The following is a 10,943-nucleotide window of genomic DNA, read 5'->3' as shown; positions in this document are numbered from 1 at the left end:
GTCATTGATATCAAGTGGATCTGTACCTACACATTTCCCAGATTCATCCAATAAGGACTTCCTCTTGATGTTACCGATAGTTCTAAGAGTTGTAGTACTATCTTTCATTTGAACCTCAAGTTCTTTCCAATCGGGTCGAAAATGAAAAGTGACCTTCTCACTTATAGTTTTAGAGGGGTTGGCGTACTGCTCTTCAAACCATTCAGGAGTTATAACACTTCTACCCGCTCCCTTGAACTTGAAGACCTTCTTAATACCTTCAGATTCTTCTGTGGTAAAGCAATAGCATTGAGGTGCTAAAAAGTATCCCTCCAAGATCCTATCTTCTAATTTGAATTGACCTAATACAGAAGAGGAAATATCTTCCTCCGGAAGAGGTTTACCCAGGACAATAGAGTCGGTGTCTGTATAGAAGCAATCTTCTCTTGATATATACTTGTACATATAGATCCTAGCGCTGGCTGTGATCGCAGCGGATAGTTGGACCGCGGAGTTCTTTTGGGGATCCCAATAAGAAGGCCCCTTACCCGAATTGGTAAGATAAGATACCATGTATAGATCCTCTCTAAGAAAGACTTCGTCTATAAACTCTTCGCGTCTAAATAAAAGGTCACGTCTAGATTTCTTGCATATCTCGGTTTTTGTGCTTTGAGGATTGATGCCAAATCTACCATAGAATGAGTTCATTAGTAATTTATATACAAAAGAAAGGGCATTATTTCCCATCTTTTTAGCATGGATCTGCTTTCAAAGAGAGAGTTCACGTAGCCCTTGAATGGACTTTCCATCTCCTCAAAGAGGTATCCACAAATAGGTATTATAGTGTAGCCTATTTCTTTTGCATACTTGAGCTCCTCACTATAGTAAACCCCAACAAAGGTACCAGTTGGAAAGAGAAGAGTGCCATCCTTATTCCGATAGGGTAGAAAAGGTTTCTTTATACTCTGGGGGCATTCAACATAAGCTTCAATGAACCCAAACATGCTATCTAATGGAATGGATTCTAAATCAGAATGCCAGACCGGTATACCCCCAGGCATTGGGAATTCCTTCATAACAAACGGATAGAGAGAGTTCACATCATAGTAGTATAGATTTTGACCGTATGGGGTGTATGTGTCGGTATGCCCACCGTAATATCCACGCCGAATAAAAGTATCCATCCTCATTCTGATTAGGGATGTGGATACTGTGCTTCTTTTCATCGTAATATTTCTCACTAAAGAGACTGAGAGCCAGTGAGGCTGTTGTTAGCTTATTGACAATGTCGGCCTGGTAAGCCTTATAATAGATGTCCTGGAAGGTCTGCATAATACCCCCAAGCAGAAGAATATCCTGCTTCATATAGTCTAACAAACTCTCTTTAAGAGTACTAAGAGTTTCAAGTCTGACATCCTCATAGGAAATAGAACCTTTAGAACCTAACTCTGGGCATAGATTCTTAGCAAGGTCATCTAGTTTGCCGGGGAGTAGACGTAAGGAGTCTCTGAATGTAAATAAATGCCTATTCTTTGAATAGACAGCAATCTCGTAGAGTATATGGTCTCTCATAAGGGGCTTTACCGTGTAATTAGGATGATATAATGCTAGGTGCTTCAGTAGGAAAATACCATCGAATCGACCTAAGTTATGAAAGTAGATAGTTTTAGCCGAGCTATTTTGTCGAGTAATAGACGCAACCCTCAAGAGAAAAGATTAGAGCATTCGGGTGCTCCTTTCTTCAAAGGTAGGGAATACTCTTGAAGAGTAATCTTCGCTGAAGTAAGTATCGATCCTATCAACCCTAACTTGAATCCCCGGATTCACCACCATGACACCTACCGCATAGGGTACATGAAGATTCTCGATCATTATGGTCTCAATATCGGCCACCAAGAACGGCTTCAGGCCTTTATTCCCCGATTTCCTAGGAACAGTTATATACTTAGAATACTCTCGAGAAGTAGAACGAATACTTTTCACAGGTAAATCGGTAATATCGAATTCGCCAGAAGCTGGCTTAAAGCATTCAGAGAGAACCTCCTCTAGCAACTCCTCTTTCAAATGAGTAAGTGGTTCTTTGATAGCATTTTGAAAATGAGCTCAAATAGCTATTCTAACAACCGAATGTCCATCATAAAGCTCTATTCATTTTAATATACTATTCTACACATGAGCATATATATCAGACTTAGAAATTGGTGTACCATCATCCAACGTTAAGGGAATAGATTGTTTATTTAGTGGTTTTGCGATTACATCATTTTCTCCGATTTTCAAATAGAATATGATATTTGCTTTCGCGTAACCTCCTATGACAGGATAAACATCCTGTACTAAAAGATCCATCACACTTAGGCTGAGGAGGTCTGTCTCGTGGACCGATACAGGTTCTGTAAACTCCAAAAACGGAATTAGTAAACTAGGGTGGGGGAATATCAATTTCTTACTAGATAAGGACTGAATACGGTGAAATAATGTTTTTCAGTTGATAGAGTACGACAGTCTGTCGTGTACGGAACATTATGCCTTCCCCAATCGCCAGGGCTTTTCATCATCATGATTTAATGGTGTATACAAGATCTCCCTTGGAGTTGATTCCTGAACTTGACCCACTTTTTCAAATGATTATCAAATCTCGTGTCCTTTACCTCATCATCATCATCATCGGGAGGTCCGCAGACTTCCATAGTATATAGTACATATCTTTGTTTGAACTGCTCGATTATTTTCTTCCAACCTGCTACATTCCCGGCCTCGGATTGAGGAGTGCCTCCAATTTTTAAGAACTCATCTAGAATATTGAGTGATATGATCTTATCATCAAAATGTTCCATTGAGTAATATCTTTGACTGTGGCCAGTATTGAAAACAGGTTTGATAATATTTGTATAAATAAAGCGGTTAATGATTTGAAGTGGGGTCCCCTTACCCTTAATTACATTTAGATAATAGACAGGCAGAGCTTCACAATTCTTTGTATTAGTTATGAAGTTGTCGTGCACTGTATACAGAGGAAAAGGATATTCGTGCGCGTTGAACGCTATAGACATAGCTATTTGAGCATCTTTTTGATGAATGAAGTTCACGAATGTGGAGGCCCGACTTTTTCTCTTATCCCGTATATTAGAGGGAACCGTAAGGGTGACATTATGAGGCTTTTCTCAAGTTTTTGTCGAAAACTCTAACAGAGTTTTTTTCCATCTTTTTATAATCCTGAGAGGTGCTATAATATTCTGCGCTGTACAAGACAGGTCGCTCTAGGGAAGAGCAGATCCGACCTACCAGGCTGATCAGCTGGATCAATGTTTCCATATTACTATATCTTAGTTTCTAAAATTGGTAGCATAGAGCCGCCAGTTTTGAACATTCCTTTGGCAAGACGTCCTGACTAAGATTCTCTATAAGATCCTTAATTGTGCTATTCATTGTTTTACCATATAATATAGGCATATAAATACCCTTCACTATTTTCCTAGTTATGACCCGATCCCAAATCAAGCCAAGCGCGGCTTTCAGGCTCTACTAAATGAGAATTCCCGACTCTTAGTCATCGCTCTGTGAAGGAGTGGGCGAATAAACATCCGGCAAAGGCACAGCTAGCGCACGGAAGGTGACACCAATCACACTCCTGGCTAGGCGCACTCTCGTCGATCCACCACAAAGGTGAACGACGTATTCGACCGAGTTTTGAATCAAAGAAAGGAAAGGGGGTCCACCAGCAGATTATCTATGTGCAACTAGAGATGCGGTCCGGTTCGAGCATATCCTCTTTCATATCCATATCTCGCAGATCCAGATTCTTCGATTACATACCTATCAGCAGTAAGAGATCCTGTTCCCACTCGAGAGCTTGTTATAGGTCAAGCAGTAACATCGTACCTCTCCCACATGAGGTCTAGAAAAGAGCTTGACATACGAGACATGTCGGAGAAGGCATCTGTTACTAAAGAAAATATCATTTGCCAACATTCCCTTGGGTATTCCCCCTTAAGAAAGAGGCCTTAACAACGAAATGAAAGGGTTTTGAGCAGCTCATTCGCTTACAGAGAACTCAGCTAAAGAAGAAAAGGTAGAAAGAAATCTACAAGTTACATCGAACTCTCCTCCATATGCTTTTCTTAATCTTTCCCGTAGGAGAGTCACAGATGAGGAAATTGCATAGGTGACCGGGGAACAGTTGAAATGCCTTATTTTATTTCCTAGAAATGGAGTTCTGAGTTTCGCTTACGCTTGCAACTAAACTAGATTCAAAAGCAAATCCTTCCTCCTCTCCCTATCGGTCGAGAGCCTCATATCTCTTACCTGGGATTATACCTTCCTCTAAGAAGCAGGGGTTTCCTTAATCAATCATATTCTATTACGGAGAGCAAAGAGAGAAAGTCACTCTTCTTATCGTTCGCCCACTTCACTTCTCTTGAAAGACAAGACAGGGAAGAGGTTACTATGTAGCTAACGGGAGAGGTATGAAGATAGATTGCTAACTTATAGGCTCAGGAACTCCAACTACAAAACAAACTCTGAACTACACTATTTCAGTTCCTTTCCTTTCTCTTCTCTTCCCGAGAGTCTTACTTCACTGTCGACTTAGTAATCAATTCCATTCCATATTCCCCTATTTTCCTGTGACTCGGAATTACAAAGTATACTTTAGCTTTAGAAAATAGGCTTGAGCAGAGCCCTTCCAGTTCGAGTCTGGGGAGTTGCTGAAATGAAAATGATAATTCAAATGCATTCCTCAGGCCTTAAGCTTGAACTCCGAAAGCGAAGCGAAAAGCCTTCTTCTTCTCGTTCCTGCCCTGCAATCAAACTCCATAGCGTTAGCGCAACGGCTTTTTAGCGTTTGCGCCCCTATCTTTCGCCTTTAGCTTGACAGTAGGAATGTGATCTTTGCCTTTAAGCTTTGAGCAAGACACCTTGGCAGTCTAATCTATAGAACCGGATAGGCCAATTAGTGAGTGTGGTTCAATAGCATTTTCTCTTGTTTCATCAGTTGCCATTGGTCCTGTCGTATAAAAGGCATGGCCTTGTGTAAAGGAAGAAAACGGCGCTATCGAATCCGCATTAGCGCAAATCCGATCTTTTCGGGGTTGAAGGAGTAAGCGCAGCTATTCAATCCGCATCTGGCTTGACTGCTGGAAAAGCTTGACCCTCTTCTTTTCTTGTTCACTCCACCATCTGTGGAAAGCTTTTCACAAGGATCATTTTTGCAAGATTAGGTCTCCTTTTCCTGCTCAAACGTTCGAGTTAGCCGCTTTCCGACACCTGGTCGAGTTTGTGAACTCTAGAGGTGAACAATGGAATCAGGGCACTCTTTGGCCTGAAAGGACAAGGTTTGCCTTTGATTGATCCCAAGAAGAAGCTTTTCTCCGGCATTGACCTTGATTATTTTGAAGGTCATGTCGGTCCGTAGGGTGGGGAAGGCAACTGGTAATACGCTAATATAGTACATAAAGCCTGAAAGACCCTATACTTGTACAGGGCTAGAGACTAGAGGCTCCCCAGGTAATCAATCTATGTTAAACCTCCCAGGTAAGGGAGAAGAACTAAGACTGGCATTGGCTGAAATGGAGCTTGCCCCAGGTACGAAATGCCTGCAAGGGAAGGACATCGGTCTGTCCCCGACTCCTCTGAGACTTAGACGGATAGACTCGTTAGACACGCTATTAATGGTATAAAAGGTGGGCCCCCAGACTGTTAGCTCGCCTGCGCCCAGTACTCTTTCACTTTATGGCTAGCCTTAGAAGGAGCTTTTGAGCTAAAATCCTTATTTGACTAAGCTTGATCACTGGCTTGAAAACATTAGCTTGATTGAACTGCTTTTGACGTACTTGCAGGATATAGTGAAACTGCCTCTCCTCCTGCTTCTATCGCTTCTATCAAAGCTGCTCTATTTGAATCCCCTTTCAAGTAAGTGGTCAGCCTTCGTTAGTGCTTATGACTGACCTGGCACGGGCTGGCAGAGAGCTAACAATGGTTGTAAGATAAATGCCAAGAGATGGAATGGAAAGGCTGACCACTATAGAATGGAACTCCCGAGGCTGGCGTGCTTTAAGACTCAAACTCTATGGCTAGCAGAAAAGAGGTAAGGAGACTGCCCTCTTAAGATAAGAGTTCGCTGGCTTCTTTTCTTTCTTCTTCCTGCGGGAGATAAAAGAGCTTTTCCAATTTGAACACTTGAAATAGTGCTTCCTCCGCCCCTTACTGATGGATTGACTTTGCCCACTGAAAGGGATTCAAAGTCAAAGGCTGGAAAACTGGAATTGGATGATATGCCAAAATAGCACAGGAGGAAATATTCTAGTGAAAGCGAAGCACTAACCTATGCGTCTACATCTCAAAGAAAGACTCGGCTGTAAGACTGCTTGAAAAAAAAAGTCCAATTCAACAGGCGTGTAACTGGTTGAGCAAAGGACTGCAACTCAATCGATGGCTGGAAACTAGGAATGATCATATGAGAGTCTTACCCTTACTGGCACTACTCCTCCCAAAAGGGGACTAGGCGGGCTATAAGGTACATAACTAGAAGATAGAGGCAGGAAACTCAACTGAACTTCCTTAATCCCGGCTTCGCTAAAAGCACCTCACGGTCCTATGCCTCGAAGCTTCCTTTCTTAACTGGACGAATAGGAGAGTCAGAAGGGCTTGGCTGATGGACTAGTTAGAGTTTTTGGACGAAAGAGTGAAAATCAATCGAATCAAAGACTTGTTGCCTAGGAGTTTCAAGCTTAGCTCGTCTTTCCTGCTATGATTCCAAACAGAGTAACTATTTAAGCTCTTTCATTCCGTTAAATAGTTTCTGCCGTTGCAGGTCCTTTCTTTATTCATGCTAAATCTGAACCTATTTTCAAGTCTTCTTAGTCTGCATCCATTACTTCATCCCTTTAGTACGAAGGGATAGCTATTCAAAGCAAAGATAAAGTGGTGAGCGGGATTTTATGCTTTCTTAGCCTAGTCTGTTAACGGAGGAGAAAGGTCAATCTCGCCCTTCGGGCAACACCAAGGCAAGATCGATTCAAGTCAAGTACAAGCCAAAGCCCAATTGCAGCTACGCCTTTTCATAAAGCCCTTCTTTCACCCACCAGTATGAATGGACACTGATTTCTTCTTGCGAGCCCTCTTAGTCTTAGCCCACATTTTCGACATGCCACAAACATTCCGCACAGCCCTCTGGGTTCATAACTAACCTTAACATAACAGAGAAAACGGCACCTAGATTCACCCTGTCAAGCAAACTGGAGGGTTCGCCTCCCCTTGGAACGGCCCTTTCGAAACAGCATTCTAGCAACTTCGTTTTCATCCAGCGTTCTCACCAACCAGTGAGCCGTCACAGAGTCTCCCGCTAACTCATGCCAAACCCTTATGAAGGTATCCGACTTTTTCCAATTCAGCCTTTGTGACTTCATCAGTCTACCAATAGCAGCATGCCAGTACTTTGCCCTAACTACGAAGCTTGAGTCCTGTCTTCGCCCGTGAACGCAACAGGACGCGGTCGTCTAACTCGACTTCTGCAGCGAGTCTCATTGCAGCTCTCTCCTGCAGTAGTGATGACGGTTCGCCACACCAGACATCACATCCCCTTGAAGTGAAGTGGAACTTCAATTGCCACAAGAGAGCATCATGGCATTTCTTCCGTATGAGGAGTGGTAACAGCACTCTAGCCCGGTCTACCACGCTAAGTGTCCCAATGACACATCGACCTCTACCGTATCGCATTCTTGCACATGCATAGGTAATAGTGAGATCCTGGGCACCATCCTTTTCAGCCCTTTCCTTTGTCTCACAATGCCCTCTTGGCAACGTAAGCCATCAGTCGTCTGCACAATGCACGACGGACCATAGCCAACTTCCCAATCTGCGTCTTTCAAGCAGCCATCGAAGCCCAAAGCCTATGGGTCATTCAAGACCATGCCGACTGACTATGTGCCGAGAGCTCCTCCCCCGAACCCCTTCTGTCCTCCTTCGTCTTGTGCGCCAGCTACGTCCTCTACTGAATTAGGATATTTCCTTTCTACGTCCCAAAGAATGGCTTTTTTGGCATGCGTCAAGACCAAGCTACGGATGAGCGACTAGCGCGAAAGCGCATCCCTTTTCTTCTTGCTTTAGCTTATATTTTTGCATGCTAATAAACTGACCTAGAAGCTTCTTTTAACACGCCCTTTGACTAAGGAAAAAAAACGGGCATACTAACGAACTATCTCCATATAGGCCTACCACTTGTCTTTGCTTGCTTACTTCTAAAGCAAACCAGACTGAAGAGAGTAGAGAAAGACTTTTTTATTACGTTATCCAGAATGCGATGCCCCAAGGCAAGAAAGTAGCAATCGGCTTTCAATCCTATGATTTGACTCGAATAGCTAATGTAAGATCTTCCATATGGTTCTGTAAATAAATCAACTCTGTCTTGGTAAACCCAATACCTTGTCTTTTCAGCTTTGAATCCAACAACAACCTTATAACATCATCGTGATACTGACCAACATTAGAACCCGAAGTGAAAGACTTAGCAATCCCCGACAGCTGACTGTATAAATTGTTCCAGAACTGCTCAATAGTACGAGACTTACTGGAATCAGCTCCAGTCTTACAGCTGGTGAAATGGATCAAAAGCCTGTCTTTGTCTTTCTCGGGTTTTAACCGTTCACCACGACATCTACATACATTAACCCATTAACGGAAGCCTTCTTCTCGTGTCGTGAAAGTCCTTTGCTCAAGCCAAAAAAAAGGGATCAAGGAAGTACGAGCTAGTAAGATGGTTAGACCCCCCCGGGAAGAACCCAGAGAAAGTACCTCTACAACAATATCTATTGTCCATACAAAGACTTGAGGTGACTAGCCTTAGCTAACAGCAGAGGTATTCTCTTTGCACTTGCTCCAGACTATCTTGCTTGGATCACCGCTACCTCACTCCCTATCCGATTCTTCTCCTCAGGATATTCTATCTATCGGCTTATTCTCCGACAATAGATATTCGGAGTATCCCCCTATGAGTGGATATTAGTTACAAAGGAACTAGTCTTAGGACACTTGAAGAGGCAGAATAACAAGCAGAAGCAGGCAAAAGGCTAAAAGCCAGGCTTTAGGAAAGATTCACTACGTATCACTATGAATATTCAGTATGTATTTGAAGTTCCACTAATCATTTGCGGGAAATGGGTGCTACTCAGATGCTTCGCTGACATAATATTCATTTGTCTAAAACGAACCGCTACTCGAATCCTAAACGGCGGGAAGGGATCGAAGAAGAAGTTCCATTTCCTTTTCATCTCATTAGATCCTATTCCCAACATCGAGTTGTAGTTGCTATCCTTGTATCCGTCTTCTTCCCAGTTGGAGTACTTTCATTCTGGAATACTAGTTCCTTGGGCTTGGGGATCTAGTCCCACTTCCAGCCTGTCCTCTTCTCTTTCCAGGAGATTGAGTTGGAGTTTCATTCGCCAGTTAGAGTCCTTCTGAAAAGAAGGCAGTTGGAAAGCTGGGGATCCATACAGTTGAATAGACACGAAAGCGACAGGATCAATCTTTCATAAAAAGGTCTTTTGATAGGGCAAGTTAGATCTTTTCCTGCTTATGAGTAAGGGACGGTCTCTTTTCCACCTGTGAATGTGGTGAAGGTCCTAGGATACATCTTTTTCTTTTCAACAAGCCTTGAAAGCAGTCTTCTCTTTCACTCTGATTTAGCAGATAAGCTTCAGAGTCTTGTGAACAAGGAAACTGACAATATCAACTTACTTACGATATAATAAACTCATACACTAGCTCCAGGCTTTAAAGAAGAGAAAAAAGACCTGGCTTCAAGGGCTTTAGCTTTGAGGAAAGAAAGATCCCAAGCTTATGCTGAATTGAGAGGATGTGCCTTGGTCTTCTGTGAGTTCCAGAGATTTAGATCAAGGTAGTTCAGTTCTACGAGGCTAATTCCATTCAGTCTTGCTGTGAAATAAGCTCTAGCCAACCTCTGCGGAATATAGTAAGTGTACCGCGAGTAAAGTAAGGCGGTCAAGCGCACTCAGAAAGATGACTTTTTGAAACGTTGAAGATTGAGGCACAATTGTCAAAAAAAAGCAAATGAACTATATTCTTCGATCCATGCTTTTTGTAACTTCCATGGGTTTTGCGCATTTTGTCGGATCAGAAGGAGAAGCTATAATGACCACTGGTAGAAATATCTAACTTTTTTGGATCTCTTTTTTCCCGTTCGAATCTTTTTTCTCTCTGGGTAAATAGGCAAGCGACAGGGTAAAAGACATCTTAGGAAACCATTCATTTCCAGCCTGCCTTTCCTTTCAAGGGATTTCTTCTGACCCTGGATTCAAGCAGGGTCAAAGGATGGGGCAGGGGAGTTTGAAACACAAAGCAATCAGGTATGGTGGCTGTGCACCACCTTGAAGGGCTGAGGCAATGAAATGAGTGAATCCCTACGGCTTCTTAATATCCGAGTACGGGAAGAAAGCAGTCAAAACAGCTCATAGACAAAAAGTTTCGCCAAAGCCAACCCAACTACCACCCATTCGATTACCGGGAGTCAGAACATTCGGTCAGGGCCAGCTGGCACAAACAGAAAGAGACAAAGCCCTCACTCTACTCTGGCAGCCCTTTTCCCAGCGTAGACAGAGGGAGTTGAATCGGGAGAATAGCCGAGTGTACAGGGTACGGTACGGGTCGAAGAGCGAGCTTCAAGTTCAGAGAATCAGTACTGGCATTCCTCCTCTGTTCTCTACTAAGATTGTAATAGATTCGTGCTTTCTCTTCCCCGAGGGAACGGAACTAGCACTCTCATTCCGAGCCACCTATCCAGTATGTGAGTGAGCCCGCCCTACGGATCCCCTTTGTTCCATTGGAGAGGGGTCCGCCCGCTTAGTTTCATAAGTATAAATGATTTGGGGCACAGAATCTGCCGTAGATGTTCCATTTTCTAATTTTCATTCTCATATTTCTCATCACATGAATGAGACATAACTGCTTAT

Source organism: Vigna unguiculata, unplaced genomic scaffold (genome assembly GCF_037176805.1).
Source record: "Vigna unguiculata cultivar grain cowpea cultivar isolate G323 ecotype 2 unplaced genomic scaffold, ASM3717680v1 ptg000206l, whole genome shotgun sequence".
Classification (NCBI taxonomy): Eukaryota; Viridiplantae; Streptophyta; class Magnoliopsida; order Fabales; family Fabaceae; genus Vigna; species Vigna unguiculata.
Note: the sequence above shows the minus strand (reverse complement) of the source record.